We start from the raw sequence: 25,385 nt of genomic DNA, 5'->3' as shown, positions 1-25,385 counted from the left end.
CCCCAGCTCTGCCTGCCTTTTCCCAGCAGTGCTTGATCTACAGCCCTAGTAGTCTCAGGCCTTGCCTCATGCCCTACAGCCTAGGAGTAAGGGCAAGCCAAAGCTCCTCAGCTCTGCCTGCCTCTTCCCAGCACTGCTCTGGTTCAGGAAGCCTTCCACTTCCTTAGCAGCCAGGTTCCTCACACTCCCCAGCTAGAGCAAGAGTGTGTGTTTCCTCCTTCCTGCCATGAGCCCCTATTTATACAGCCCCAGCTGGGTCCTAATTGAGTGTATCTGCTTCAGCTGTGGGCTCCACAGCCTCAGTCCTCTTTTGGGGCTGTGTTTAACCCTTAAAGGGCGAGGGCAAGGCAGACACCCTGTCACAGAGCTGCTTCACTTACATTAGCAAGTACATTTTGCACATTGAATATGATTGCATGAGTGCCACCAAATGCTGATGCAACAGGGCATATGGCCACTGGTGGCACAAATTCATGAGGAGGTGCTGGAAGTGTGTGGGTGGAGCAGAAGAAAGTGAAGCCATTATCAAACTGCACTTCCTTTCTCCAGAAGGAAAGACCAGTGAGGGAGTCCATTAGTACATCCTTCCACAGAAAATATTTCAGGATGAATTCACTAGGGCACTAGCTGTCATCCTCCAACAGCAGGATGCATTGTGAAACCCAATAAAAACTCCTTCCTTTTACTAGTGACCTGATCCCTTGAAGAAACTCCTCAGTTCCTCCTGTTCTCTGAATACCAGGTTAGTCATTAAAAACCTATAAGCACTCAAGCTTTCAAGAGCACGGATCTTTCATAATCAAGGGGATTATGACCCTTGCTTTAATATGACTTTAAATCAGCTTTAGCAGGGTTCATAGATTCATCTGCCCCCACAGAAATCATAAAGCCAGTCATCATCTAGCCCCTTACCTTAGGGCCACTCATCATTGGCAAGGGGTGTGTGGACCTGCTGCCTTTCTCTATTCTGGCTGTTTCCCTACAGCCTTAATACACTCAGGCCTTGCCACCTGGGAGTGAGGTCAGGCAATAGTTCCTCAGCTCTGCCTTCCTTTTTCCAGCACTGCCCTGTTTTAGGAAGCCTCCAGCTTCCCTGTCAGCCAGGTCTCCTCTGCTCCCCAGCTAAAGCAAGAACCAAGAGTTCCAAGTCTGAGTAGTTCTTAGCCCCATGTGCCAACAATGCTGAGAATGGGTTGTGGGCTTTGTCTCTGGGACAAGAGCTGCCTCTGTGGGTAAGTATGGGGCATACTTACTCTCTAGCTTCTTCCCTCGGTACTGGGGTCTGCCTCCACACTGGGCTAGGATCAGGGACCCTTATGAGAACCTGCACTGGGTACTTGGGAGGGTACTGAGCCAGAAGGTGCTATGTATGATTGGCGCTCCCCTTGCCTGCAACTCAAAATCAAATGCAAGAGTTTAGTATATTGCACCCATTGAATTGGGAGTCTGTATCCTCTCTTGTTTTCAATCATCTTAAAATAACAGAAATAAACTTCTAAAATAATAGAAAATAAAAATTAGTTCCCGCAGTGATTAATAGGATAAGAGTTTTTATTGGGTTGCTTTTTATATATATTTTCTGTGGATAAGTAATGAAACAATTATTATGGTAGTCTTTTGGCTGCCTATGTAGTACTGTTTTTTTTTACAGAACACCAAGTAGTTAATGTTTACGAAGTATAACAGCACCCCTGGGAGCATATCAAAGGCTCTGTGGGTGTTTCATTTGAAGGAGCCAATAAATAAATAAAAATAATGGTACACTTACTATAATTAAAGTAGATTTTTATTCATAAATGTTGAACATCTAATTGTGACAAAGAACAGTTTCTGTGCAGATGAATGACTTTATTATTATATAGCAAATGTACTGGTGCATTTGAGACATAAATGTGGATTATAAACACAAACGAATGTCAGTTTTTACAAATGCTAAATGCACAGTGTTGTTTGTGTGATGTTTATCATCACAAAATCATGAGCTGTACAAATAGCCTGAAAGGGAAAGATTGCCAAAATGCACCTTTATGTAAGAGTTTTAGTTTCAAGATTAAAATTTGCAGGCCAGACCCTCTCAGTTGGATTTAAATTGATGTAGATAATGAAACTAGACTTATTTACCTCAGCAGGGGTTTGGCCCTATATTTTTGTCCTTATGTGCATCGTGTAAGCTGCATTGTATTTATCAACCTGAAAGTCACTTTCACCAGTGAGTAATAGCTTGGAATAGTTCAGCTAGCATCATACATTCCAAATACATCAACAGAATCTGTGACTACTGCTGTCCTTGCTGAAATTCATTTAACTACCAAGGAGAAATTGCTACTTCCATCTATCCTGCTGCTGGTGCTGCAGCAGTTAATTGGTTGATGGGTCTTTCACATGGCAGACAGAGGGAAAAATTACTCTAGAATATATGCAGCTGCAGATGTAGTAAGTCACAGTTAATAGTGCTTACAGAGTAGTTACTCTGTAGCACTAGAGACTACCAGAGACAAGAGTCTTGCAGTGTGAAGTATTTTCCCTAACCATGGTGTGGAATGTAGGTGAATTTTAAGATCATGAGGGGTGTGGAATCAGCCATAAAGAACACCTAGAGAAAATACCAAAGATGATGGTGGTAATCCTGGTTAGGGCTAACAGAAAGTCTCTTAAAGTACTATAGGACATGCTTAAGAAAATATCAGACTTGCAAAATGAAGAAATGAATGCAGTGTTCCTCAGTAACGCTGACTCACAAGATCATTTTTTCAGGCTTGAGCTACATGCTGAGTAAGTGAGTCACATCATGGGTATGACCTGCTAGGGTGCTTGTCTACTTATATGTCTGACTTTTCTAAAAACATCTCTCAAGCTTTTAATGCTTGATCAGACATATGTTGACCATTTGTCATGTTGTAGTATTCTACTTTGTCATGGAGTCCTTCATTCTTCAGGATTCTGCACAGCTCCTTCTTCACATACTCAATTGCATACTAGCTCTTTTGCTTGTAGAACAGTGATGAGCAACCTAGGGTAGTGAGCAGGCTACATGAGCTGCCCTCCTTCATCTCAGTGGGCCACAAGATTGTCATAATCAAGGCAGTCCCCTAGGCTAGGATAGGTTTGCTAACTGTGCCTGTGTACCTAGAGTGTGTCACTTGAACTGCAGCAGCTCTTTGATTGGACACAGAGGGAGTGCATGGCTCTCACAGTCAATGTTGTGTGCAATCAGCATGCACCTCAATTCATGTGCTTTGCTTTACATGCACGTCACTTTAGTAATACCAGTAGGAAAAAAAATTATTCGGATGGAAACCAGCAGAATCTGGCAACTCTGCACCTGGGCAATGATAAACAAAATGTCTCACAGGCCACACACAGAACCCCGATGGGCCATCCAGGTTCCCATCATGGTTGTAGAATAAGCTATGTTGGTGCATATCAACTCACATGGTAAAAGCTAATTACTGATCATTATCTGTGATTTATGTACAAATAAAGATTAATGACGTATACAATGTAAAAATAAATAGATATAAAATTTAAAAAAACCTCTCTCCCTTAAAAGGCAAACTTAAGGCAGTACAGTTAAGCTCTCAAAAGCAGGAGATGCTGAAGTTAAGGTTAAGCTTGTGACCTTAACTTTGCTGGCATGAGTTATAAGGCAATCTTTAATAGCACAATCTATATTATTCCTTAAATAATGCAGTATAATATTTACATTGATCATGAACTTAGGCCAATATTTTCAAACTTAGTTGTTTAAAGCAGGTAGGCAAGACAATTATTCAATCAGGACATGTGTATATATACAGTATTAGGAAATTATTTCAAAATAACTAAATTCAACTTAACTCCCGATTTTACAAAATCGAAATAACATGTCCCCACTATAGGGAAGCCTCAAAATTAGTCCTAGGCAGGCTCCATTAACATGGATACACTACCTCAACAGGGCCCCAAGAAGCACTGGGGAGTAATTAGTTCAAATTACTCTGGGGAATACTTATTTCAAAATAGAGGTACTAAAGTGTCCACACTAATGCTATTTCAAAATAATTATTTCAAACTTAGCATTATTTCCCCAGGAAAGCGGTTGTATAGATTTCAAAATAAGGGTAGATCTACATAGCATGCTTATTCTGAAATAAACTATTTTGGAAGAAATACTCCAAAATAGCTTATTTCAAAATGTAGATGCACCCTAAGTGGCCGGTTATTTCAAAATAATAGGCTTGGTAATGTGGACACTCCCCTTATAAATTCGACCTGAGGGTGGAGTATTCTGAAATAACGCCATAGTGTAGACCAGGGTTCATAGAGTAACTATGTCACACTTGCAAGAGCTCCTCATTTGCAACTGGTAAAGGGGTCATTGTTCTATAAAAGTTACTCTTGACAGGCTGAAAAAACTACTTCTAGCATACTTCTTTTGTATTATTTAGTCATAAAGAATGTCATGTGAGGTCTTCAATAAAAACTGGGGTAACACTAGTCATTAGTAGCATTGCGAAATGTGTTTCTATGAAGTTATGTATAATTATTCTGAAATATGTTCCTAAAAAATCTAAACCAAGGCAGACAAAGCAAATTTGGTATTCTTGTGAGTAGCCAGTTACAAGGGGTGGATATCACAGGCAAATGCTTCAAAAGGGCTTGAGGGATGGGTTGCATCTATTGTTAACCCGTAAAGCAAAGTAAGGGATAAAATAGCTGTTGTAAGTTGAGGGTTCGTAGGCCTGAATAGAGGCTTATAACATGAAAACAGCAACAGACCTGCAATCTAGTAAGACTTTTGTTCAGTAACACAGGAGCCAAGAAAGAGGCCCTATTGATAATTGTGTAAGTTAGGTGGAGCATGGAAGGACACAGGGAAGGCACTGGGTACAGATTGTAAGCCAAAGGGGAGTAGCAAAACATCTTAATAAGAAATGTCTTGGTACAAAGACTCCCCAAAACCGAATGCACATACCGACCTAGGTTCAGGACCGGGTTAAGATTGACAGCATGAAGGATAGTAAGTAAGCCCCCCTTCCATAAGGTGAGGGGTGGTAACTAGGCAACAGAGGGTGGCAACCTTGTATGTAAAGAAGTGATGTAACTTGTTTGTACCTGTATATAAAAGGACACTGCAAAGGGTACACTCCAACCGACTTGGTGGGGGTGCACCTGAAATGGCAGGTGTCAGTGCTGACACTTACAGAATGCACAGTGGCTTACTAACCCACGTTAATATCTGTTATTTGGTAACAGGCCTGCTATGTGTTGGCACATTGTCAACGTGTGCCGAATGCACAATGGTTTAGTGTTGAGAATTTCTGCTAACAACTGTTACTGCATCACATTTGACAATAAACCTGCTTGATGATTTTACCCTTGCATGAATCTGTGATTTCTGGGGGCTCTCTGAGGTCTCCTAGGTTGACCCAAGTGCACGGGGTCTAATACTCTAGATAAAGTGAGCATTGCCATTGACGCACACAGCCAAAAGTTTATCATCATTGATGGAGTAGCGGTCCTGTCAGGAGCGCACCGGGACAACCCTGAAAACCCTGACCAGATGACACTGACAGGATGACACTGACAGTATGACAATAGCCTTGAGGGGATTGTCTGGGTGACTACATCCAAATAAGGGTTAGCAAGTATCTCTTCCTTGCCGGAGGAGGAACAAGGTGACTCAAAGTTCTGGGTACCTGAAGGACCACCACACTCACTGATTTCAGTTGCAGATGAAAAGTATTTCTGAAATGTGGTGTTTCAAATAAGGCATCAGTGGCCTCTTTTGTATATTTTAGGTAGTGGACTGGAGTGGTTAACAGGGGAGTTTTGTGAGAGAATTCTCCCAAAGGGAGGATTGATTACATGACCTTGGAGTTTGCATGAACTATGTTTGTTTGTCTATAGTCTGTGTGTTGGTGTTTATGATGTGCTTGATGTTTGACTGAAATATACTGTGTAGTCTGTTTGTTTGAGGTCCGTGTGCTGAGCCTAGTAGCTAGCTAAGCAAGGTTGAAAGCTTCTTAATGAGCCTTTCAGAATCCATAAAACCCTTAACTAAGAGGAGGAGCAACTCTGACCAGGGCTTTAAAAAGCCTAAGGGCATATCTACACAGCAGCGTTATTTTGGAATAACTAACATTATTCTGAAATAACAAAGAGAACATCTGCACAAGCCATTATTGCAAAATAATGGTGAGCTGGAAGATTCCTTACTCCAGCTCCTGTAACCCTCATTTCACAAGGAGGTTGTTCTTCCTTCAGCCTCCTTCTGTGAAGACAGTGCCAAAAGCTGAAATAAGCTACTCTGACTTCAGCTATGCAGTTGACATAGCTGAAGTTGTAGTTTAATTTGACTTTTGCCCTGCTGTGTAGACATGCCATGTGTGACTAGAGGAGCTAGCAAACAGGAATAGCTAATGGGAGTTTTGCAAGGGAGTCGTGTGTGTATCTTGATATACTGAACGTTCTTTAAACTTAAAGCCAAAAACAAGCTCCTGATAAAAATAAAATATCAATAAAGGAACGTCAAAAGAATGGAGGGGGTTTCCTGATAGCAGTAAACCTCTTTCTACGAGGAAGAATACCTTTTCCAAAAACGTTTTTTTGGAAAAAGGCATGTAAGGATGTGGAAGAGGGACTTGTGTCGAAAAAAGAGGCCACCAGGAAATTACACGGGTGCCCTGCTGGCCATTCCATTCAAACTCATCACAATACTATAGTTCCTGTCTCCTAGCAGCTCTTAAAGACGTAGGCACCCGGGACAAGGCTTGTGGCAGGAAGCCAGCCCTGGGAGCTGTATCTCACCGCACGGCTCACACTGCTACGCTCCTTGGCACCATGGCCTAGCCTCAAGCCACCCGAGAACCCACTGGCCCTCAGAGGGAGCATGCCCAGGGTTCCCAGGACCCTACCAAGGGCACAAAAAGGTGTGTGCCATTGTGGTCTGGAGCGGACATGGCCCTCCTTGATGTATGGGGTGAGGAGGAGACCCTCCAGGTTCTCCGCTCCAGACGGCGCAAAGCCAACATCCACGGCTGGATGGATAAAGCCCTGGCAGTGAGGGGCCAACACCCCAGGAGCCTTGAGCAGGTCAGGAGCAAGGTCAAGGAGCTGCGGCAGGGCTACACCAGGGCCAGGGAGCACAGCTCTCACTCCAGGGCAGAAAGACACTGCTGTCCCTACTTCAACAAGCTGCACCGCATCCTGGGGCCTGGGGCAGTCCCTTCCTCATCCCTGGTTGTGGGCTCAGGGCTGGAGATGCCCATTGTCACCTGCCCGGGGGTCCTAACTGACGAGGAGGAGGAGGATGCTGAGTTGGAGGAGGAGGAGGAAGACACAGCCAGCGCTGTCACCCTCAGCCTGGAGCCAGTACCCCAGGGCCTGGATTTCTCCCAGGCATCCTCTGAGGCTGGGGAGAAATCATCAGGTGAGTTCTCTTAGGTTTTCATACACACAGGGGTTTACCAGAGCCTGAAGCACCATTGAAAAATAGCCCTTGCAGTTAATGTAGTGGGCGGCTTGATGTTGTGGTGTGCGGATGGGGAAATGGATTCCATCTATGGCTCCCCCCCAGTTGGGGAAGCCCAGAGCGGCAAATCCAGCGACAATAGGGTCCAGGTCTCCCAGGCAGATGACCCTTTGCAGCAGGACAGAGTTGATAGCCGTCACCATCTGCAGAAGGACACAAAGAAACACACAAAACAGAGAATTAGAGGGGGTGCCTGAGCCTTTGGCACCCCCAGCCCTCCCCCCTTTGCCTAGGGTCCCCCTTTCCAGTAGTCCTCCCCGCCCCATCTTCAGGGACTGCAGCCCGAATGTGCTTACCTCCGTGAGGAGGGCCCTGATGGTGGACTTTTCCATGCCAAACTGGTTGTCCACAGATCCGTAACTGTCTGGCATTGTGAGCTTCCAGACGGCAATGGCGAACTGCTTCTTCAGGGGGATGGTGGGTCGCATCTGGGTGTCCTGTCATCCGAAGTCAGGGGTGAGACACGCACACAGCTCCGTGAAGGTGGCCTTCCTCATGCGGAAGTTTTGGCACCACTGCTAGTTGCCCCACCGCTCCATCACCAGTTGTTCCCACCAGTCGGAACTGGTGTCCAGCCTCCAGAACCATCTCTTCTCTATGGTGTGCTGTTGCAAGGGTCTTGCTCCCGTGCACAGCAAAGGGTCTTGAGGATGAGCTCTGAGTCGAGTTTGTGTAGGCTTGACCATGAAGGCAGCCTGTACAAACTGCTACAGAAACTGCAGCATGGCCGTGTGGGGCCATCGCATGCCAAGAGGCAGCTCCAGCTTCATGGCAAGGAGTATGCTGTGGTGTCCAAAGGAAGGGTAGCTAGAGCACACATTGCAAATGCTTTGCTGTCCCTCACAGAGGTAGGCAAGCAAGCAGCAGAAGGTGAGAAACAGTTGTCTTGGGGGTCCCTTTAAGCACACATCTCAGCTAACCTTAAGCAATAGCACCCAGAAGCAACTGCTGACCTAATGATCCGTTAGAACTGGTTCCGGGTGGCCTTAAATGTGAGATAGCATCCAATCAGTGTGGACGTTATCTTTCAAAAAAGCACATTGCTATTTTGTTGCGCTTTTTGCATCTGGACGTTCTCCTTCAAAATAAGCTTTTCCAGAAGATCTCTTCAGGAAAAGCTTATTCTGAAAGAAGTTTGCAGTCTAGACATAGCCTAAGTCTCTGAATCACATGAGTTTAGCACTTACCACATTTTAATTTGAAATGATGGAGCTAGTGAGAAACATAGCAGACTTTAAAGGCAAGCTCCCTAGGAAGAAGTAGATCTTTGTCCAGTAATTTGGTTGGAAGTCATTCTAGCAAAGGGAGGCAGGTTTGAAAATAGTGGCTCACCTGAACCTATTAATGCTTGAGGAATAAATATCTCCTTAGAATAGAGTTTTTTTTGAGGGGGTGGGAGGATTGTTGTTTGTTTCCTTTCTGAGAGGTAGGGGCTAATACATTAGTTTTCTGAGCTAATACATTAGTTTTTCTCCTCTGGGTACCTGGGCTCAGGTTTCACTCATACAGGATACAAGTGAAAATGAATCTGGTGGATTTTCAGCATTTTCCTTACTGAATTCCTCTGAGATTTCAATTGCTAATCTCGCTCAAAGAGCCCCATTCCTGGGAATGCAAGGTGCTTTCAGGTTAAGATTACAGTTCATGGGCAGAACTGAGCAGATGAATTTGTGCACTGTCTGCTGTTCTCACTCCCTCACTTTCATGGACACTAAAATGACCTGTTTTTTTTTAAAGAAATGAAATAAATCTGTGTCTCCAGGAAAGAATTTCAGACATACATTAGTTCCAAAAACACTCAGCTGCATAAAAGCCAGACTCCATTTACACATAAAATTCACCACCATTCATCTTGAGAATAAATCTTCAATGTAATGTATACAATTTATCTAATTTGTAAATGTCATATTCAGTTTCCCTTCTAGTCTGATTTTCACATAAAACAATGGCTCCAAAACCAATTACTAGAAGTTTTATCAGAAAAGTCCCTGCTTACATATTTAAAAGTACACAATATTCACTGTAGTTAATACATGCATTTTCAAGGTGTGTAATTGCCCTTTATGGACCATTATCATCAGACTTTGACCAAGCTATCCTGCAGATGGTCAGCCATCTTGAAGCCCACTCCCCTTTACCTTATGTTTAGCAAAGTTCAGCCAGACTAAAAAATTTACTCTATTAATTCATAAGAATTTAGACCTTATGTACAAAATATGTCAACTATTAAGTGTGTCTTCAAGTGGATTTTGCTAAAAACAGAGAAATTTAAAACTTAATATTTAGGAAATATATGAGAACCGATAAAGGAGCATTTCAAATAGGTCACGTAGTTGAACACAGTTATGGCATTGGGTATATAATTCATAATTCTTTGTTTTTTCATGATAGCTCCGGAGATGTAAACTTCTAATAACTCTGCTGCCTGAGAATTTCAGCTCAAACTTGAGTTCTGGCTGAGACAATGCTTTGGTGCTGTTGTGAAACTGTGTGTTTCTGGACTTTGAGCAGCACTTGATTTGAAGATAGGACAAGACGAAACTAGCTTAATGTGTAGGAAGGGATTTTAAAGGTAGGTATAAGAAAAAAACATAATGATAACTAAATGTAGAAATATATTTCTAAGGGAGGTCTAGATCCCCCATCACTGGAAAGTTTAAAGAACCCATTAGACAAACATCTGTCAGGGATGGTCTAGGTATTCTTGATCCTACCTCAATGCAGAGGGCTGTACTAGATAACATTTTGAGGCCCTTCCTGCCCCACACTTCTTTGAATTAATGATTCTCCAGGAGTAAATAACGACAACAAACACAGGAACAGAAAAGTCTACTGCAGCTATAAGTTACTAGCAATGGAATGGGCAGGGTCTGTGTTTGACCTTTCATGTAACAGGAGAGATCTCCATCGTTAGTGGTAATACTAGGGATGAGACAGCCAGAAAATAGACATAAGCAAAGCATGTTGAATCTATTGGAAGGAAATATTTACAAATATCAGTACATTGTAGGTGATTTTCAATGTCATGCAAAACAAATTGCAAAAGTTACCTAGTCAAATTAATCTCTGAGGGTATGTCTACACTAGCCACCCTAGTTCGAACTAGGGTGGCTAATGTAGTCATTTGAACTCCTGCAATGAGGAGTAATGGTAGTTCGAATTAGGAGCTTTAATTCGAACTACCTAGCCCGTGCTGCATGTAGCCACGGGCGGGGGGTTCAAACTACCGGGCATTTAAATATGGCGGTGCCCGGGAACATGCAAATAAAGCCCGGGATATTTTAATCCCGGACTTCATTTGCAAGTTCGAATGACTACATTAGCCACCCTAGTTCGAACTAGGGTGGCAGTGTAGACATACCTTGATAGAATACCTTTGATGAAAATGGAGGTAGAGTACAACAGTTTTGTATTTTGCTTACTGTGGTGTTGACAGAAGATGTCATTGACTTACGGTGGGAACTGTAAAAAGAAAGAATAGATTAACAGAACAGAACCAGATCAAGATGAAATAGTAGCTCAGTTTGGACTACAAACCTCCGACATAAATTTCTCTTGATATAATGTTTTGTATACAGAATGGACATGAAGTAAACATTAAAATACTTTTCAAAGAAGATAAATGAAATTCTGAAGTAACATGGTCCCATTATTAAAAACCGATTAATTTTATTGAATAGGTAAACTTGTTGAATATGAGCAGAGAGAAACCAATCTAATTTAGAAATCTGCAAGGCAGAGTGTTTTTTTTTTTTTTTATTGACTACACAGACAATGATCTGCAGTGAGTTTTTGAAAGACTTTTTGTTGTAGGTCAGTTTAGCTTCTGGCTACAAAATGAACCAATAAAGATTTTTCTGACTGTACTAAATCCAAATTAAATTCAATATATTACTTTTAAATTAGTGAGTCATTTATCCTGTAGTTTGTCTAACATTTAGGGAAATATATATTCTTTTTTTGATATCCAGGACTTTAGTCACTAATGCTGAAGGCAGGTAAATTATTAAAGTCCTGCACCTTTCGCTGAGAATATATCCCCTTAAGCTTTGCATGATAGAAAGGCCTATTAAGTTATCTAGCCCATCTTCTTGACAATGCAGCACAGCACTTTCTAATGTAATTATTAGTGCTTCCTTCCATCTACTTTTAGTCAGCTCAGGAGCTTCCTCCTCTTCCCTAGTAGACTACTCTAAAGTGGCTAGCTTAAAAGGTGTGATATTCCAAAGTATTGGCCCTTTGACTTCAATGGAAGCAGAGTTAGGCCAGTGCTAAATGCTTTTGAAAATTAAAATACTGTATGTTTTGCATTATCTGCACCTTATTATTTCACGCCCATTTACTGGCTTAGTTGACATTCCCAGTTCCTGAATACCATTTAAATACTTTTCATACTCCTCAAATTTACAAGCAGAACATTCACACTACCAAGCCCATTCTTTAAAAATAATGGGCTGCGGAATTCGAAATCTGTACTCCTGAGTTTCATCAGGAGTAATGCTAATTTGGAAATAGTGAATTCAAAATAATGGTTGTGTGGATTCTCCGGTACCACTATTTTGAAATAATTGCTCCCCGGAGTAATTTGAACTAATTACTCCTCGGTGATTGCTGGGGCTCTAAGTCTGAGGTAGTCCATCCACATTAACAGAGCCTGCCTTCGACTAATTTTGAGGCTTCCCCATAGTGTGGACACACTAGTTCAAATTTGTTAAATCGGGAGTTAAGCCGAATTTAGTAAGTTCAAAATAATTTCCTAGTGTAGACATGGCCTTAGCAATTAATAGGAGATATGTGAAGATTTCTACTCATTTAGATAGTAAGAGTACATAAACCAGTTACACAGAGAAAACTACACTTGAAAGAACAAATCTGATTGGCCACCTTTGAGCTTCCAAATCTTCCATATTGCAGACAAGTAGTAACATTTTCAAATGTGCCAAAGTATTCTAGGAGCCTACAGCAATGTCTACACTAGCACTTTTATTGGTATAACTGCTGTCTCCAAGGGTGTATAAAACACCCCTCTGAGTGATGGTTATTACACCAACAGAAGTGTCTATGTACATGGTGCTATGTTGGCAAGAGACACTCTCCCATACACAAAATTGCTGCCACTCATTGGAGGTGGTTTAATTAGTCAACAGGAGAGCTCACTCCAGTCTGCATAGAGTGGCTATACAAGCGACCTTAAGGCTGTGCCCCTGTAAGTTCATTAATGTAGACATGGTATCTAAGACTGTTGCTTGGAACTCAGGTTCTGAAATTAGTCTGTTTAGAAATATTTTGCCAGCCCCTCCAAGTCCCCAAAACTCCCAAAGTCCAAAATGGGGGGAAATAATTGTAAAACCTCAAGAAATGGCTCTGCATCCGTAACACATGATTTGCCATGTTTCGTATATGCAATTCACATATATTTAAATAATCATTTACCAGTCATTTAAAAATAGATTTGAAAACTAAAAGATCTTCAGTGTGGTGGTGATCTTTTTATAATGAGCCTTTTTATGACTTGTAAAAATACTGCAAATCTCAGGGTAAGGCTATCTGCTTGTACAAGCAAGAGTGTAATATTTTAGAATAGCTACAAATGCAATGGCAAATTAAAATCAAACTATCTGTTAAGTGTGGGGAATCCAGATTAAAATAAGACAGATTCTAAAAAGAATGTAAGAGTTTGGGCACTCTTGTCAAAATGTTTGACTCTGCAAATGTGAGAGAAGAGACAAAACATTTAGGCCTGGTCTGCAATATAATGAAAGGCCAAATTAAGATACATAACTCCAGCTATGTAAATTGCCTAGCTGGAGTTAACGTATCTTGCAAAGCATTTCCGGGCTGTCCACACAGCGGTAGGCCAATGGGAGCAAACTTCCTGTCAGCTTGCTTTACTCCTTGTGAGGAGCAGGAGTACTGGCGCTGACAGGGGCATCCTCTGAATTTGATGTTGCGGGAAGATCGACCAGGGCAGCGTCAATCTTCCACATAGTGTAAACATGCCCTCAGTTACAAACCACAAGGCACTGTGAAGGTGCATTTTTGTTTGGGAAGTAAAATATTTTGATTCTATTTTGACCTACCTGCCACCTGTTTTTATCAGAAAAAGCGTTATTGATGAAAATGTGTTTCCCTGTGTAGAGAACAGATGTCTATTCCATTTCTTTCTCTTTTTTTAGTTCTAAAATTGGAGTATGCTTGATCAACAGGCTCTAGAACTCATATGTTATTTTCAGAGGAAATAAAAAGGGATTTTGTTAAGATTAGAGGCTGAAATGATACAGACTCATGAATTAAAGTGGTTTCTAGAGACAAAGAAGGTTTTTTATTTATGAATAGGTGGTGGGGGAGGGAAGGCTTGGTGAACCATTCAACAAAACTCACAGCAGGAAGAGCAGAACTATGTGAAATTCACTGGGATCAGCAAAATCTACCAAGCTCAGTGTAAATTTGTGCCTGTTCTCTCCTTATTACAAAACTCCCACTCAAAACAAACAATACCCAGCTTTTCTGGAATCTAGTATTAGTAAATGAATTTAAAAGAGTTTGCTTCACTTTTTGTTTGGCAATGTAAAACATATACTCTGATCGTTGCAGGAAAACAAGGTCAGTATTATTGTTCTGTAGTCTCTGGCAACAGGAAGGCCATAAGGCTCATCTGGTGTCAGCTGCATTCATGTGCAAAGTAGAAACTGAACTGAGCATATCTTTGAACTGAATTTGGTCTTTCAGACAGTACCAGACTCTTTAAGGGGTGTCGCACACTTGAAAGTTGGTTACTGGTTCCAAATGCTGCAGTAGCATCTGCTCACAACTAGCTAGAAATCATGTTTAATAACAAGAAAATGTACTTCAGCCAAATCCCCGTTGGGAGGGCTTTAGCCTGAACAAAAGGCCCCCACTACCACTGATTTCCATAACAGATGTAGTATCTGATGCATGACAGCTCAGTGTAGTGTTGCTCCATTATTTCCCTCCATATCCATCTGCAAGGAACGGTTCTTTCATTTTATTAATTGCTCTAGTGTGCGACACATTATATTGTGTTGCTGGGAGAGTAAGTTTTTGTGCTTCATGCTAAACTGATCATAATAATAGTTTTGTTTTTTAAAACCTTAATGTTAAACATTATTATCTCTTCCTTTTTATTTATCAATGCATAACTTATATTCAAGAAAAATAGTGAGGAGGCCCTGAAGGGTCAAATGTATCACTTTAAGAGAAGGGTTTCTTTTCACAATAATTGTATTCCTCTTCCCCTACCTACTCACCAGAGCTGCTAGTTAATCCTGATATAGCTAGAAAGTTCTAGTTTGATAGTAATATGTAATATATTTTGCAACTATATTTTTTATAAAGGCATTATGAACTTAAAACCTGAGAAAAATTGGAGTCTATAGTTCCCTAAATTTGTTACATCATAATTTTTCTTGCAACCTTGGTTTATCAACAGAGATGTGGGGCTTTTCAGTTAGATTTTGTTCCATCCCAACCCATCTTCTTGTTCTCTTTGATCCTGCTAGGGAGTCAAGGTACCAAAACTGAATCACATATCTTCCATCTGGGCAACAGACTGATGTCTCAAAAGACAGGATCGTTATGACTTCAGAATAGGTTCAGTGGGGGAGCGGGGAGAGGAGAGAGTGAGCTTTAGCCATAGAAATATCTGAAATACTAAACAAGGAAATTCAGAACATGAATAGTTAAGCAAACTGATTTAAGTACAAATGGTCTCTCCATATTTGCTGCTAAAAGTTCCTTTTTCTGTGTGAATAGCACACCTACTCCAATGTGCGTCAAAAGGTATGTAAAGCAAAATGCAGGACAATGTAGCACTTTAAAGACTAACAAGATGGTTTATTAGATGATGAGCTTTCGTGGGCCAGACCCACTTCCTCAGATCAAATAGTGGAAGAAAGTAGTCACAACCATATATACCAAAGGATACAATTAAAAAAAATGAACAAATATGAAAAGGACAAATCACATTGCAGAACAGAAGGGGGATGCGGGGGGGTGGGAAGGGGGAGGAAGGAAGGTAAGTGTCTGTGAATTGCTGATATTAAAGGTAGGGAGAGTGGGCTGTTTGTGAGTTAATGGTATTACAGGTGATAATTGGGGAAACTGTCTTGGTAATGGGTGAGAAAGTTCAAAGTCTTGTTAAGTCCTTGTTGGCAAGTGTCGAATTTTAACATGAATGACAGTTCAGAGGATTCCCTTTCAAGTGCAGATGTAAAAGGTCTTTGTAGCAGAATGCAGGTGGCTAAGTCATTTAGAGAGTGTCCTTTCTGGTTAAAGTGGCAAGAAACTGTTTTCTCTTTGTGATCTTGTCTGATATCTGTTTTGTGGGCATTAATCCTTTGGCGAAGTGTCTGAGATGTTTGTCCAATGTACATAGCAGACGGACACTTTCGGCACATGATAGCATAGATTATATTTCTGGATGCGCAGGAATATGTGTTCTTGAGCTTATAACTCACTTGGTTAGGTCCAATAATGGTATCAGCAGAATGAATATGTGGACAAAGCTGGCAACGGGGTTTGTTGCAAGGGAAGGTACCAGGGTTGGTATTAGTGTGGTATGTCCTGTGGTGGTTGGTAAGAATCATCTAGTCATTGGTTTAGAGTTAAAGCTGTGTAAAGGTTTGAAACATTACAATAACGTGAATGAATTAACATGAAGAAAAAGAAACTGGGGCTAAGTTCAAGGTTCATGTACAGTTTGAGCACAACTTTGATTAGATACCCTGAATGAAGGCATGATAAATAATAATGCAGTGTCATGCAAAAATTACAATTGGTGAGAGAGATCAGAGGCTATTTATTTATAGCAGATGCCTTTTGTTCTTCTGCAGAAAGTTTTTTCTTTAGTACATTTAATATTTTATGTTCAGGCACAACATCTTAGTTTTTTGTAATTAATCAATGTAGGCAATTCAGGCTAAAAAGTTACAACTCTGATACATAGTCCTTCAAAATCTTATTCTCATTCTTTTTTATCTTTTCTAAAATGTAATTAGGCCTGGTACCTTGTCATATTTTTGGGTAGCATATACCTAACAAATTGTGTGCACTATCAAAAACAAATAATATAACAGTGATTAATACAAGCCCTTGCCTGAAGTCTCTGATAATGAGTATGTGCACCTTGTCCAAAACAGACACTAAATATTGAATGAATGACTAGTGGTAGAACACTGTGCTGGAAATGTGGGGTATCTTAGACTTTGTCTATACTACATGATTATTTTGGAATAAGCTATTCCAGAAGAAATACTCCAAAATAGCTTATTTTGAAATAGCACGTCTACACTACAGGGAACCCTGTAAATTAGTCCAAGGCAGTCTGCCCCAATGTGGATGTGCTACCACAGTTTAGAGCCCCAGGAAGCACTGGGGAGTAATTACTTTGAATAGCCCTGGGGAGGAGATATTTTGAAATAGCAGCAGCAGAGTGTCCACACTACTGCTGTTCCAAAATAGGAATAACTTCAAAAGAAGTTATTGCTCATGCAGTCAGGTTTGTAAACACCAAAATAAGCTGCCCATTATTTTGAAATTAGACACTCGCATAGTTATTTCAGAATAACAGATGTTAGTCCAAAATAACACTGCTGTGTAGACGTACCCTTTAGAAAAAAAATTCTGCCTGCCAGGTTCTTGGCTTGTGGAAAGAAAATATACTTCAGAGAAGTTGTAATTGAGAAGAAGTCATATCACCAGTACTAGTATTTTAGTAGCCACTTGTATTTATCCATATTCTATGTACTTATACTAATGGCAAGCATTAGGGTCACACCTTCTTCTCATTAGGCACATTTACTCCTATTTTTTACAGTTTGTAGTTCAGTATTTATATTATTATTCTTTGGTCTTGTTTAGTTGGCCCAAACCCCAGCCTGCTAGTTGCAGTACAAACATAAATAAAAGACTGTTCCCTGCCCCAAAGATCTTACAATCCACCAATGAGAAGCAACATCTGGACACAACACACAGACATGGGAAGCACAAGGAAATGGGGAGACATTTTGGATCAGCACCATAAGCAGTGATCATGGTATCCTGGCTGTTTGATGTTAGAGTTTTATATCTGGCACAAGGTCTACCCCTCTAGTAGGAGAAAAGAAAGGAAAAAAATGCATTTTGTTTTACATACATGCCAGACTAGAGTTGATCAAATAACGTGTAAAGGTTTTATTAAATAAATGTCATTTTTTGGTGGGGGTCAAATTGGTTTGAACAGATCATTATTCAAAATGTTTGCCAAATAATTATGGAGAATAGTTACCAATGAGAAACAGTTTGCTGAATGTATTCTGTGTTGGGAATTAAAGCTGGATAAAGCTGGATTGGATGACCATAATCTTCTAAATTGAGTTTCTAGTGAAAATTCTCACAATTGATTGAAAATTTGCTTTCCACAAATATTGTCCAGTATTTGTTCTTTTCATGAAGATTTCAGTAAACATACATGGAAGCAGAATAGAAACCGTATCTACATTTTTTTTTTTTTTTTTTTTTTTTTTTTTTTTGCTTTACAGTTACTGAGAAGTAAATCCAGTCTGACTTTTCTGTACAGCAAAGGATGCCATCTGCTCTCAGGCTGTATAGTTCTTCTCTAGACTCTTTGTAGAATACTTCAGGTGGCATATATAACAGGTTCCAAATCTTCCCAGAGTATCCTGTATCTTGCCAAAAAGTATCATTTTCCTATGAATATCCTCATATAATAAACTTAAACCTCAATCATACATGAATATCTTGTTTCCAGAGTTAATTGCAACTCCCCCCATGTCAGATACTAATTGACATGGCTGAGCAAAGTGTAAAACTAAGACTTCGGTGGGGTGAGAGGGCACAGGTGGTTTAGAGGAAAATATTGATAGCTTTACCACAGAATCTTATTTTACTATTTTACCATTATAATTCAGTAATGGTTCACTCTGTCCCAAGATTGGAATTTGTTCTTTACTTTAGTTCAGTCTCACTTTTTAATTGCTCAGTCTTTGTATCACTGTTTCTCCTTTTCTCCAGATCCTATCCAGATATAGGATACTTTCTTCCCTGGAACAAAATGATCCTCATACACTTTTAATTCCTTTTCTGTAGCTTTCTTTCCTTTCCTTGACATCATTCTCAGTACAAAATATATTGTCTAGACCCAATGCTCTGCACCTGCTGATATCAAAAACACAGCAGGGGTTTCTGTATGTGCGCATCTTCTGTTTTACTAAACACCATTGCTCTCATGCATATTTCAAAATTGCTGTTTGAACTTTCTCCAGATCTCATCAACATTCTGTGTCATTTTCAATGCTGGGGGTGTATGTTGTTATGCTGTGACTTGTTAATGGCTGCCATCAAGTGAGCCTTTGATGTAAAAACAATCAAGGACCCGATTAAAGCCAGTGAGTATGTTATGCACCCTTCGCTCAGGCTAAATGGAGGCAGCAAGTAATCCCATTTATGTTTTGAGATAGCTGGAAAAAAAGCTAGAAGGCACCACCCAGGGCGATGGGCCACGTGGCAAAACTTGCTCCAGAAACTAACCCAGGTCACTAGAGCTACGTCTACACTGGCCCCTTTTCCGGAAGGGGCATGTAAATTTCACTAGTCGTCGTAGGGAAATCCGCGGGGGATTTAAATATCCCCCGCGGCATTTAAATAAAAATGTCCGCCGCTTTTTTCCGGCTTTTAAAAAAGCCGGAAAAGAGCGTCTAGACTGGCCCCGATCCTCCGGAAAAAGTGCCCTTTTCCGGAGGCTCTTATTCCTACTTCGAAGTAAGAATAAGACCCTCCGGAAAAGGACACTTTTTCCGGAGGATCGGGGCCAGTCTAGACGCTCTTTTCCGGCTTTTTTAAAAGCCAGAAAAAAGCGGCGGACATTTTTATTTAAATGCCGCGGGGGATATTTAAATCCCCCGCGGATTTCCCTACGACGACTAGTGAAATTTACATGCCCCTTCCGAAAAAGGGGCCAGTGTAGACGTAGCTTAGGTGTTTCCCTGGGACTGTTTGCAAATAACAGGGACTATGATATTGGTCGTGGCAGTATATATGTTAGAAGTGGGAGAGCTGACAGGATTTCTGGGTCCCTGGGCAATAGCAGAGAGGACAGCTCTGCACTCCTGGAAGGGGCAGAGCCTTGGCTGGAAGGGGCGGGATTGAGGCAGCTAGCCCCCAGCACTGCCCCGAGGGCCAGGACTCCTTCTCCATCACTCCTCTTTCTGGAGAGCACCATGTAGTGCTTTGGCAGTGATTTTAAAGGGAGCTGGGCTCCGTCTGCCACTACTACTGCAATAGCATCAGTAGCCAGGAGCCCTGGGCCCTTGAGAATCACTGGGCATTGAGGCAATTGCCCCCTTTGCCCCCTCCTGTCAGTAGGCCTGTTTAGACGCAGAAAAGCAGGAGCTAGCCAGCAGAAGGCAGGAAAAGCAGTAGAGAACATGACCCTGAACAGAAGCAAAGAGGCAACATTTCTGGAGCAGAAAATCCTAGCGAGGCAGGCGTAGGTATTTTTGAGGAAGGAACCTGTCTGATGTTTGTTCCTTCACTGTCTTTGTGAAGATTCTTTGTAAATAAACAGGATTGTATTTGTAACCCCCTCCTGTTCACTAGCCCAGTGTGAGATTATTCAGCATAGGGGAAGATGCCTTGTGACTTCTTACACAACTGTGGGAGGCTAGGCCTGAGGCACTTTGGTGTGTTCTGTATTGTGTATTAGTGTGTGTGCACCTCAGACCAGACCCATTCAGACAAACCACCAGGAACAGGCTTTATTCTGTAAAAAACATAAAATAGGATCACAGTTCAGCAGCCCCTCCTCTCAGCATACAGCCTGCGTGCTGCTTTGAGCTCAGTCCCTGCTGAGACCTTGCTGGGGGCACAGGATACATCCTGGCAGGAACCAGTAAGTTCTGCCAACTTGCCACAGTTTGTACTCCACAGCTTGTAGTACCTAGGGCTGCTGTTGAAGCACACTGGACCTTGGGCTACACATTAAAAAACATGCCTGATTCAGATAATCAATTTCTCCTTTTCCTGTGTGGTCCTGAATGTTGGCTAACCACTTGGATCAAAGGGGCAACAATATACTTCAGTTTTTATATATTTTTACCTTTCTCCTGTCTTCAATGAGCATGACTTGCACTGAATACAGGCAGTCCCCAAGTTACGCGGATCCGACTTACATCGGATCCGCAGATACGAACAGGGATTTTCTCGCTCCGGAGGACTGGAGCGGCGGGGCGCCTGGTCCCGCCGCCCGCCTCCTCCGGGGTGAGAAAACCTGCTCCCCATCTCCCTGGTCTGCTGCGGGAGCCAGCAGACCAGGGAGACAGGGAGCAAAGCAGCGCAGGACCCGAGGCCGCTTCCAGATCAGCTGGAAGCGCCGCGGGTCCGGCCCCGGGTCCTGCGCCGCTTTGCTCAGCGTCTCTCTGGTCTGCAGACCAGGGAGACACTGAACAAAGCCGCGCAGGACCCGGGTCCAGACCCCGGCGCTTCCAGGTAATCTGGAAGCGCCGCGGATCCGGCCCCGGGTCCTCTGCCGCTTTGCTCAGCGTCTCCCTGGTCTGCTGGGGGGGACGCAGCTAGTGCCCCCCTCAGCAGACCAGGGAGATGTGGAGCAAAGCTCGGGGCCTGTGGTAGAGCAGGTGGGGCACTGCCGGTTGGTCCCACAGCACCGCTCCTTGGCGCTACTGGACCAACCCGGCAGCACCCCAGCTACTCTGCCCCAGGAGTCCTGATTCAGCCGCTGCTGATCAGTTTCAGCAGTGGCTGAATCAGGACGCCTGGGGTAGAGCAGCTGGGGTGCTGCTGGGTTGGTCCAGTAGCGCCGAGGAGTGGCCGTGCTACTGGACCAACCCAGCAGCACCCGAGCTGCTCTGCCCCAGGCGTCCCCAAGTTAGCCGCTGCTGAAACTGACCAGCGGCTGACTACAGGAAGCCCGAGGCAGAGTTGCTCTGCCCCAGGCTTCCTGGAATCAGCTGCTGATCAGTTTCAGCAGCAGCTGACTTGGGGACGCCTGGGGTTCTTAAGTTGAATCTGTATGTAAGTCAGAACTGGTGTCCAGATTCAGCGGCTGAATCTGGATGCCAGTTCTGACTTACATACAGATTCAACTTAAGAACAAACCTACAGTCCCTATCTTGTACGTAACCCGGGGACTGCCTGTAATTGCGACGTGGTTGTTCTTTTCCTAGATTCAGCAGCACTGTGTGCCTTCAGTTCATGGTACTATGTGGCATTTCAGAAGACAAAGAGGATTTTTTTATTCGACTAAAAGTTAGCACACACAATACTGATGGTACTGTGATAGCAGGGCTGTCCCTAGAGATTCTGGTGCCCCACATAGCCCCCACAGGGGGAGGTCTGGCCTCTCCATGGGGGAGGCTGCACTCTTGGCTGAGGAGGCAGCAGCAACTCCAGACCACTCGCAGAGGCTCCAGACCATTTTTCTCTCCTGGCTCTGATTGTTGTCACTCGGGGAGGTGGCTTGGAGGAAGTGGGGGAACCACCCCTGCACTCACTGGCAGTAGGAAGTGGAGTGATACGGCTGGGAACCAGCAGAGTGGACTGGGTTGGGGCCAAGTCTCTCTGCTTTCTGCCATCAGCTGTGAGTGCAGGGCCAGGCCTGACTAATTTCCTGGGCCATATCTCTTAGGGGAGGGTGGAGTACGGGCATGGTAGGGGCAGAATGAGGGGTTTGTCCTGGTCCCTGCAACCTCCTAGCAATGGTCCTGCTGGGCACAGCCCATGGGGGATTTATGAGGGATGGGGATGGCTGCTGGAGCTGGCACAATCCCATACACATCATGCAGCTGCCTGGGGAACCACAACATTTGGGGCAATTTGGTAGTGCCTCATGCAGCTGTGTATTTTGCATATTGGTAGGGACAGCCTTGGCAGAAAAGATGAAGAAATTTAAGCTTGTGTAGCACAAGGATCAAAGGAGGTGGAGAAAATCACAATCAGGCTGCACATAGTCTGCAAAGGAAAAATGGGGTTCATTTGTCAAATTGTTTGCATGGCTGTAAGTTTTCTAGACTTTCTGCGGGACATTGCTAATTGCCTGAAGGAGTTAACTCATAGTTCTTAGCATTCCCTCCCTTGACACCTGCAGTCATTTTTATGCCAATTCATCCAGCTTCCCAAACAATGAGAGAGATCTATTTCTCTGCTTTCCTTCTGTTGCGTTAAAAATGTGATTCTGACTAAATGAAATCCCTTCAGCAAAGAGTAAGTGATAGATGAAATGAAGACATCCTACTCCAAACCACAAGCAGAATGCAGATCCCACTTAATGATCTAATATGTTATTATCCATGTGCTAATAGACACACACATTAGACAATCTGACATAGTAAAAAGAAACCTTTTCAGAGACAGTGTCTAAAGCTGCACCACTGAAGCACGTCAGCAAAACTTCTTACTATAGCAATAAAAGGGGTTCCCCTGTCACTGTAAGTAATATAGCATCCTGAGAGAAGGTAGCTAGGTTGACAGAAAGATTCATCTGTTGACCTAGTGCTCTGTCCACCTGAGACTAGGTTGGCTTACCTACATTTCTCAGGGGTGTGGATTGGTCACGTGCCTGTGGGACATAATTCTTCCAATGTAACTTTTCAGTATAGACCCAGGACACCTCTCCCTCCATGTCTGACCCATTTTCTTTCCCCTCCACTAGAAACGTTCCATCTTCAGTCTTCCAAAGTATTCCACTCTCACCCTCTTCTACTTTTCCTCGCTCAATTTCAGAAGACCTCTAACCTTTCCCTCTCATTCACTTGCCCTCCTCCATGCCAGAAACCCAACCACCTCTCCATCTTTTCCATCTCTCTTCCTCCATTTCACAAGCCCTCCACCTCTATCTCACCAAATTTGCGATATTTTCCAGTGTTGTCTTAGTTCTCTTACATCTTACTCTTCTTGGTCTCCTCTCTCTGCTCACCTGCTGCCATGGTGAAAGCTCATCCTTGCAGTTATCTTATAAGATACTTTGCATGCAATCGTCTTCTTGACATATGTGCAATATGTCTCAGGTGGCATGTGACCAGGATTCATTGCTGACTTTGGTTCACTGGTTGGATCATTGGGCTGGGTTCTGATAGGGAGACTGACATGAATGCTGATCCATGGCCCCCTGTACTCTCATGAATCCAATCGAATTCTGAGCCATTGCAGTAAGTGTAACCTTCCATGCAGGAGAACCTTCCATTGAAAAATTTGCTCCCCCGCTTCAGGTCCTTCAAAGTGATATGTAAACAAATGAACAAACATTTCCATTTGCAATGGACTTGAACTTGATGTTGGACAGTTAGAAACAAAATTAAAACAACTTCCAGTAGTGCTGGGAAATCAGAGAAATCCTGTGCCAGAGAAAATAATTTCTAAGGAAAGTGAAAGTGTTAATTTAAGTTCATATAAATCTCCTCTAGTACAGGGTTGAGTAATGTAATAAACTGATTATCCCTCAAAAATGTGCTCTGTATATAGGACAGAGAGAATACATCAGCACCTCCTTTTTCTTCCTAAGTCTGTTAGCTTTCCTGTCTGCTTCCATCTGTGCAAAGACATCTGCTGATGAAAATAGCTAGGGAAAGCAATCCTTGGCATGATAAAATATAGACCGTGTGGTATTAATTAAGCCAGACTGGTATAGAACCAGTCAAAACCATGTAAACTTAAAGTAATGAAATATTTGTTATTCACAGGGCACTTTTCATTCCATAGTGTCATTTACATGCCCAATGTAGTAAGTATTAACAGTGGCTAATGCACCCACCATTGAAACAATGGTCACATACTGAAAAGGAACCAGACACACACCCCAGGAGAATGAGGTCAGGAAGAATGTCATCTGATCCTGCTGTGGAATTTGCTTAAGACATTGGAATTAATACTTCATCTGGAAATCTGCCAACTGATCAGGTTTAGAGCTCGACAAAATATTTTAATAAACAATGTAGTCAAGAAATAAATCCTACTCCTGTTTGTGAAACATCCATCCACAAATTGTTTCTCCTTCTTTTGTTAAAGTTATTTCACAAAGGTTTTCTGCCAACGTATTCCAGTTTATCAATTACTTGCAAACTACCCATCATGCATATTGCTAAAAGCATTCACTCTTTGAAATTCTTGATCTGTAGTTGGTCATGGTTTTGTTTATACTCTTTAACTGAATGATTTTCAAATATGAAAATGATATCCAAAGATTTTTCAAGATGGTCACATTGCTAGAGTCATAGCACTTTCTTCTTCAATGAACATTTAAGTTGCCAGTAGAAATGATACTGAAAAGTCAGCAAAGAGGAACTCAAATCATATTTGCAGGATTATCCAAATAAAATGTTCATTAATACAGTTTGCAATTTTTACCCAGCTCTAACTGAGACTATGGTTTTATTTATCATATGCAAACCAGAAATCCCAGCACCACAGTGACATTTAGAAGCATGCTGGGAGATCAATTCAGTACTAAGCTGTGAGAGCTGACATGATAGAACAATGTAGTATGGCAGAAAGAATAACAGTTAAATAAGTGAAAATAAACTGGAATCTCTCGCTACCAAAAAAAGAGAGAGCCTAGAAAACATGAGCTAAAAGGAAAGTTTGGAAAAATCGGGTTTGTTGAGTTTGGAGAAGAGAAGACTGAGTGGGGACATGATAGCAGCTTTCAAGTACCTAAAAGGGTGTTACAAAGAGAAAATGAAAAATTGTTCTTAATTCTGAATATAGGACTAGGAACAATGGGCTTAAATTGTAGCAAGGGAGAGTTAGGTTGGGCATTAGGAAAAACTTTATTACTGTTAGGATAGTTAAGCACTGGAACAAATCGCCTACGGAGTTTGTAGAATCTCTGTAACTGGAAGTTTTT

The 25,385-nt window shown here is 42.3% G+C and overlaps 2 long non-coding RNA genes across 2 annotated transcripts in view; both read left to right on the top strand.

Annotated features, from left to right (window-relative positions):
• The first annotated feature begins 1,042 nt into the window (after positions 1 to 1,042).
• LOC149524047 (uncharacterized) overlaps positions 1,043 to 25,385 on the top strand; it is a 75,601-nt gene continuing 51,258 nt past the window's right edge. Inside the window, exon 1 of the long non-coding RNA XR_016350126.1 lies at positions 1,043 to 1,232. This is a non-coding gene — a long non-coding RNA (uncharacterized LOC149524047). The remainder of the gene's footprint in view (positions 1,233 to 25,385) is intronic.
• On the top strand, positions 6,765 to 24,476 carry LOC112546220 (uncharacterized). The gene is made up of 3 exons (XR_003089866.3): positions 6,765 to 7,411; positions 9,905 to 10,085; positions 24,223 to 24,476. It is a non-coding gene; the product is annotated as an uncharacterized LOC112546220 (long non-coding RNA).

This window comes from Pelodiscus sinensis, chromosome 7, assembly GCF_052426305.1.
Source record: "Pelodiscus sinensis isolate ZL-2025 chromosome 7, ASM5242630v1, whole genome shotgun sequence".
NCBI lineage: Eukaryota > Metazoa > Chordata > Testudines > Trionychidae > Pelodiscus > Pelodiscus sinensis.
The sequence above is the reverse complement of the archived record's forward strand: the minus strand, read 5'-3'. Positions and strand labels throughout refer to the sequence as shown.